We start from the raw sequence: 7,887 nt of genomic DNA on the forward strand, positions 1-7,887 counted from the left end.
AGGATAGTTATTTGTTTCAGTATTTTTATAATTGATATTAGATTGCATTGAATCGTTATAAATTTTTTCGTTATTTTAGCAAGACCGAATTTTTTTCTCACAATGTGGTATCAAGTTTCACAGATTTTTGCTCGCAAAAGAAAAAAAAAGAAGAATAAAGCAAACTACTTTGTCTTCTATTTTTATATAGATGACAGCGTCGCGCCTCTTTCAATTCAAATGAATTCTTCTATATGCGAATCGGGGACAACGAGAAGAATTTAATTTCTTGTAATCTGTAGAAGTTAATAATCCGCGTCGTATAGGTTGTGCTACATTACATGCAACGTATAACGGCATATCGCATGCATTGCACGCATCGCGAACATCGCTTGCGGATGAATCAAAGAAAAGAATTTGATTACAATAGAATGATTGGACATGATAATTCATGTTTCAATTGTACATACATCCTGATAGATTTTTAAATCTATCGCAAACGTGTGTAGAATATATTATACCATTATGATATCAGAAATTAGCAAAACTGCAGTAATATAACAAGATTTTAAGATATTTTAATAATAAAAATTTTAAAAATTTAATACAATTTATTTATTAATAATTGTATTTTTTAAAATTGAGATAATAAAATATTAATTCGACACAATTTAAAAAAAATTCTTTTACATTTATAATTGTGTCTAAATTATTTAAAAGAAATATCATATGAAATTAAATAATTTAGACACAATTACTTTTTCCAATTATATTACTTTTTAAAATTCTGCGATATGTATATTAATACTATAATAAAATTTCCTTAAAATATTTATAAATAATAGAATATTTTATTTTTAGAAACTAAAATAAACAAAATATGATTTATGACATGTATAATGTTGCAAGACAAATTCTGTAAAAAATAACAATGATAACTACCACTATCTCTAATTTTATTTTTATGATTTTTTTGATGTTCTATATTTATGCGTCTCAAACTGAGCGAGGTAGCTCACATACTTTTACTCGTCACTCAACACGGCATTATGGATTTTTCTTCAATAATTTTAGTCGGTTTTTGGACAATTAAAATAATCTTCATCATTTATGGACTATATTTAAATTCAATAGTCCATTTCTTAACAGTTGAAACCAATGGTAAAGCTTCTTTCAAAGTTGAATCAAACTTATTTTTTTTATGTATGTTGATATTAAACCTTATAAAACGTATTTTATAATTATGTAATATTTGGCTTTATCTATTAAAAAAAAATAAGAAAAGTTTACATAAGTGAAACAAAGACACTAATAAACATATTTGTTCGAAATTTTAACAGTAGCCTTCTGCAAGATTAAATTTATAAAAAATTATAATAATTTGATACTTTTGGCGTCAGATCAAGAATTTTTTCGAACTACCTTCGTATAGCAGCATAGATGCTATTCAAAATAGAAAGATTTATTTAATATATACATACATTCTTTCGCTCTTTCCCCTTCCCCTTTTCTCTTTCTCTTTCTGGAAATTATTTTGGAAAATATAATAATATTTACATTCAAATAAAATATAAAGTCATAATAGATATGGAAAATAGAGTAGAAAAATAATAAATATTGAAAAAACTTAATACATCAAATACATTAAATTAATCAACACAGTAGCGTTAATAATAAATTCATCGAATATGTGTATAAAGTGAATATGTCTCCGACTTCACTGATAATGTTGGAAATACAGGTTGAACTAGCAGTGAATCTATTTCTGTCGGTGGTTTTTCGAAGCGTTTAGCTATATTTGTTTTACACGAACTTAGCTTCTGTAGCATGCACGAACACGCGCATACCATCTGCATATACGATAAAAAAGTAGATAATAAATCCAATTTTCGTCTTTCTTTAAATTAACATTATTCCAAAATATAAATTTATATTAAAATAAATTTATTTTAATTAATGCAAAATTTATGCAACGTGTTAACTATATATAATGTCCAATTAATGAAAATCTTCAAAATTTAAGTACTTCAATATTAACAAAAAAATGTGAAAATGAGAATCATTTTAGGGCTATATGATATTATAGTATTATAATATTATATGACCCTAAAAACGCCTTATAATACTATAGTTATTATAATATTATAGTTGTTTGGGGGTAACTATACATTTTTTGTGTAGAATTATCAAGAGATACAGTATATGTATACATGATATACCTGCAGACATAAGACACATCCCTTTTAATAAAGAAGGATGCTAAGTTAGGATTGCTTTTCGGCCAAAATAAAAAAGTTTCAAGATGTACAAATTATTCATCATATTAAATTGCTACTCAAGTAGAATCGAATAATATATTGCGTATTTTGGAGAAGGGAACATGAGAGTAATCAAAACAAATTTTATCATCTTTATGCTATCACATTTATTAAAAAAGAAAAAATAATACAAGAATTGAGCAATTTTTTTATTATATTATATATAAGAATTGTATTATTTAAATAAGCAAACAAACCTTTTTGAGAAAAGAAATTTCGCAAAACTATAATTAGACGCTATAATTATAACGCATAAGTATAACGCAATAAGATACAATTACTATATTCACTGTGGCATTATTTTGATATAATCTCTATATGTATACTGAAAGCATAGTAGGAATAGAATACGCAGGCGTATTAGTAGATGCTTTTAACGCTTGTAGAATCATTTCATCCTTGTTTAAAAAACAAGAACAAATGATAATTACGAGCGTTACGAAAAACGCCAAAGTGGAATGGCAGCCCTAATAAAAACATGAAAAGCGTCATTATTGTTTTTTTTTTAATACTTTTAATACCTCTAAGGCTCGGTTGCATTGGTGCAATTAGGCCTAACACTTCTAATATGTTATCATATATCCAGTTACTACCATACAACCTAAAAAAATGTGTAGTATTTATTGAAAAAATTCTATATAATCACTTTTTTAGATCTAAATCTAAAGAAGAGAACTTCAAAGGCGAATTTTCCCATGATTCTAATGTTTTCCCAAGATATGCGATATACCATTCGAATCCGCTTGAGTAGCCATTAATGATATATAACTTGTACATCTCAAAACTTTTCCATTTTGGCCAAAAAACGGCTCTAACTTAACATCTTCCCAATATAATTAATGTCAAAGCTTTTTTAAAAGTTTGTATTTTTTCTTACGTTAGATCAATTACGAACAAAATTACTAATACAATAAATAAAACAAAAACTATGATAAGGTATCGATATCTCAACAAATTGGATAAATTTAAAGATAAAAACACAAAAAGATAAAAACCAACATCAAGAAAATAATAATGTAATTTATAAAATCAATTGCAATGATTATGACGTCTCTTATATCGGACAAATGAAGAAACAGCTTCAGAAATAGAATAAAAGAGCATCGTAGCAATAAATTAGATCAATCCAAACATTCAGTGGTCACGAAACACATTATTAGTTCCAATCACAGCTTTGACCAGGAAAACGTCAAAATTTTAGATCACGAGACAAATTTCCGAAAAAGAACCATTTTGAAAATGATTCAGAATAAAAGAGCAAAAAAACGGCATAAATTTAATGATAAACTAAATTGTTCGATCGATCTTATTTTAACATACTTGACGACATACGCTAATTAAGATTGTAACGTTTTCGAACATACTTGTTTATGTCATAACTTAACGATATATATTCTCTGACCTATAATATCAGTCCATTTCAAAACGTCTGACAACCAAGAGCTGTTTTATTATATACGATGACAGTTTTTTTTATTTTGATTCAATAGACTATTCTATATAAATTAGCGTAAGTGTGAACATAACTTCTCATTATTATTTAATTAATTATATTAATCATTTAATTATAAATTGACATTTATTATACATAAAGGATTATCAGTAGAATAGTCGTTAAAGAAATTCTCGATCGAACTATCGCATTTTTTATGACATTGTTGACTGAGCTGGATTCTCGATAACAACCGAGGAGAATTAGAAAAACACACTTTTATAAGTTGGATTTTCAAACTTCTGACTAGATATCTATTCCGATCCGCAATATCTAAAAGAAGAAATAAGTATGTAAAATTAGCCTAAAACGATCATTTTTATTATTGTATTATTGTAAATTCGTTGACTTTGTAAGGGGTTATGTAAAAATATTATTGTATATATCACTGAGAAAGACTTTGTAAGTTGAAACGTTTGAAAATTTTATAGCGCTATATTTATTTAACTAAAAAACGAATTTTATTTTATGAGTTAAATTATAATTGCTCGTTTAAAAAAGCCTTAACATATTAACTATATTGTTGCATGTATATGACCTTATTTTTTTATATTAACATCTTCCTTTGGTATATATATATATATATATATATATAGAACTATAAATATAATTATTATTACTAATATTACAGCAACAATAACTATATTATAAAATAGCAACTCTTAAACATATTATTTTACGAATTAGCAAGGTTCAATCAGGGAATGGAAAGTTACTTTTTAAAAGTAATAAGTTACTAGTTACTGATTTTTAGAAGTAACACATAGTTACCGTTATTTTTCCGTTACTTTTTCAAAATCAGTTTAAAATAAGTGCTAAAATAAAATTAAAAAATGTATTTTTGTTTAAATGTTAATAAAAGCAATACACAACAATAATATTAGCTTTATTTTTTAGTTTTTTCTTAAAGACATAATTTCATAATTCGAAAATCGGTAAAATATGCGACAAACTAGAGATATCTATCTAATATATTACATAAAAATGTAAAATAATTCCTGAAATAGTAGTAAATTTCTCAGCTGTCAAAAATTGCGACAGACGCGCTGCAACACAGTCGACAGCTAAATATTTCAGGAATTATTTATTATTTTATACTTTTACGTGACGTAGATATCAGACAGATATCTCAATATTACCATATATTTTTTACAGGTTTCAAAATTACGAAATTATTATATTTAAAAAAAAAAAGCTAAAAAATGAAGTTTTATGTAGCAAGTAATTTATTGTATGTAATTTCTCTCTCATATCGTCGCGAGAGAGTTAAGCTTTAACATTTGAATAAATACAATACATATCTAATTCTACAATCTATACACGCCAATTAAATCTTGAAACTCCAGCTGATATTTTTCACAGTACTTTAAGTTGCTTATCAACGTAAATATATCATTAAATTATTTGTCAATTTAATTTATTATATTACTATTCCAGTTTTAATTAGGATTACTTTTTAAGTTAGAAAATGTAATTGACGCGAAGTTTAAAGAATTTGATGTATACAAATTTATTCTAACATATTATTATATTATGCACAAAGATCAAGCTCGGATCAAGATTTTTCTTTTTAAAAATAATAAGTTATATAGCTTAAATTTAATAATAAATGAACTAAGAGGGTCTTGAAATTAAAACAAATTATGAATACTATCTAAAGATTAAAGATTGAATAAGTAAAAATTATATTATAAATACATAGATTCAAAATACAAAAAATTATAATTCCCCAAAAAAGTAACTCGTAACTGTAAAAGCTATGGCACATAAAACTTAAGAAGTCTAAAACTGAAGTCTAAAATGTAAAACTTAAGCAGTAAGGAAATCAACATGTTGGATTCGCTACTGCTTACGTATGGTCTTATGGTCTCTGCTGTGATTGGTCAATTTGCTTACTGCTTAAGTCTTACGTTTTAAATTTTTCTATGTGCCATAGCCTTTAGTTTGTTACAACTCGTAACGAATTCCATTCCCTGAGTTTAACCTATGTGTCAAGCTTTTAATAATCGAGTCTTCCACCGTAGGAGGAGGGGGAGGGGGCAAAATCCACTGCGTCACACATACTCTTTACAACGCAAAACGAGATTTCATATAGGTTTATACAGATTTATACTGTGTCTGCATAAGGCATGCAAATATGCTAATAATACGATATTGATATGCAAAATAAAATTGAACTTTTTTGTTAATAATGACTGAAACTTCTTGGAGATCACTCAAAAGAGTGTTCTTGACAATATACATATATCTCAAGATCAAGATCATCAGAGATGCCTTTCTTAAAGCGAGCATTTACATTATTCATATAATTCAACATTATTAAAAGCTTCTATATAATATAAATACATTAAAGAGTTTATTTTGAGCTTATGAACACAGTTAAGGCAACGCTATAATATTTTCGAAAGCAAAGTAGATACATCTATTTAAATATATCTATTAAATATATCTATTTAAATATTCTGAATTTAAAAAATTCATGAAAAATATGTTCAATAAAAAATTGTTAACATATTGATACCTTGTCCTTTCTATAGAAAAACAGTACAAAACATAATGTAAATTTAGATTACGTGAAATTTTTCGCAAAATTTTTCGTGGCATTAAAAAAATCACGTATCAGTTTGCATTTAGCATGCACTACCTTATCGAAGGGGCGTGCCTTCAACATGTCACAAGATATATTCTGAAAAATTTATTGTGTGTACAATAATCTTTAAATGGTTATAAAACACACGCTTTGGAACAATAAGCTCGACGTATTGTTATTGATGTAAATGTCGCAGGGTTAAACGACCATGGGAGAGTCTGTATAGACCGCAGTGTCATTTTGATTAAGAGCGCGTATAATACAGACGAAGCGCATAACCGCGGTGTCACATAAACGGAAATGACATTGTAGTACAGCTGCATGTGCATATATTAAAAAATCACGAAGGCCGTGAAAATACAATATTCTCAATCTTATTCATATTGTGCTTGTTTTTTCAAATCGGTCAATGTACAAACAAATCATATAAAACTGCACGAGCAATTAAACGATTACATTGTTCGACAAAAAAAAATATAAAAACTAGTCATTTTCTGAAGTTTTTTGGATGCCGAATACAAATTCGTTTTCCAAATTGTTCTACATGTCAATATTTTGAGAAATTTGCGATTAAAAGTTGCAAAATGGCTATTTTCATGTATTTTGTCATATCAACTACAATATGTGTGTGAGATGCTGGAGAAATTTTATTGTAATTTAAGTTAAAAATATGTTGTTAGCTTTCAAGAGTATTTCTTTAGTGTAGACTATAGTTATTAAGATATTCATGATTAAATTTATTACGGAAAAGCTGTGAATTAGACAATTATAAAATAAATTTTAATTATGTTTATTTAAACTTAAACAAAGCAAATCGCAATGGGTACATGATAGTCGCATGGGTCCAAATTACCGGTAGATTATTATTTTAGCAGCCAGATCCCCACTCTCACGCGAGTCGGATTATGACAATTCCTCGCACAATCTTGAGCTCGATGAGCTCGTTACTTGCTAAAGTGGGCTGCTTGTTTTTGCGGTGCTACTGTTGTGGCAGTCCAGTCCGGACTCTGCTTTCCTCAAAGAGAATTCTCTCTTCTGGAGAACTCGGCACCATCTTCATTACGACGTTGTCAAAATGGGTGTCGATAGTGCAAGGCATAATTAGTAAGCTCAAGAGAAAAATTAATAAGAAATATACGATCTGCATCCTCCGCCCCTGGAAGTGGGTCCCACGGGACCTTCTCGGCGATGTCCTTCTTGAATCAGCTTCCTCTTCGACCGCAACCCGGTAAAACAACGGCAGCACACAAGTCAAGATCGCAGGATGGCCATCGATCTTCACACTTTATTCGGCTAATATGATATCTCATAGAAGTTACAGTTAACAAAAAAAGTTAATCGGCGTTCGATTTGTGCGTCCGCCCGTAATTGTGCTCGCTCTCTCTAACCGGGAAGACGCAGGATTTATTTGACTTATCCACAAACAAGTGATGGAAAAAACGTATCATAGCAAATTGTTACAATGAATACTCTGTGTTGTTTTAATTTTCTTTTAAAGTGAAGCCCGA

The 7,887-nt window shown here is 28.0% G+C and overlaps 2 protein-coding genes across 3 annotated transcripts in view; one reads left to right on the forward strand and one right to left on the reverse strand.

The window, feature by feature from the left end:
* The window catches only part of LOC108755549 (GPI transamidase component PIG-S), a 30,532-nt gene that overhangs the window by 12,175 nt on the left and 10,470 nt on the right, over positions 1–7,887 (reverse strand). The window lies entirely within an intron of this gene.
* The window catches only part of LOC108755547 (protein I'm not dead yet), an 18,768-nt gene that overhangs the window by 1,851 nt on the left and 9,030 nt on the right, over positions 1–7,887 (forward strand). The window lies entirely within an intron of this gene.

The sequence above is a fragment of the Trachymyrmex septentrionalis genome, unplaced genomic scaffold (genome assembly GCF_001594115.1).
Source record: "Trachymyrmex septentrionalis isolate Tsep2-gDNA-1 unplaced genomic scaffold, Tsep1.0 scaffold88, whole genome shotgun sequence".
Classification (NCBI taxonomy): Eukaryota; Metazoa; Arthropoda; class Insecta; order Hymenoptera; family Formicidae; genus Trachymyrmex; species Trachymyrmex septentrionalis.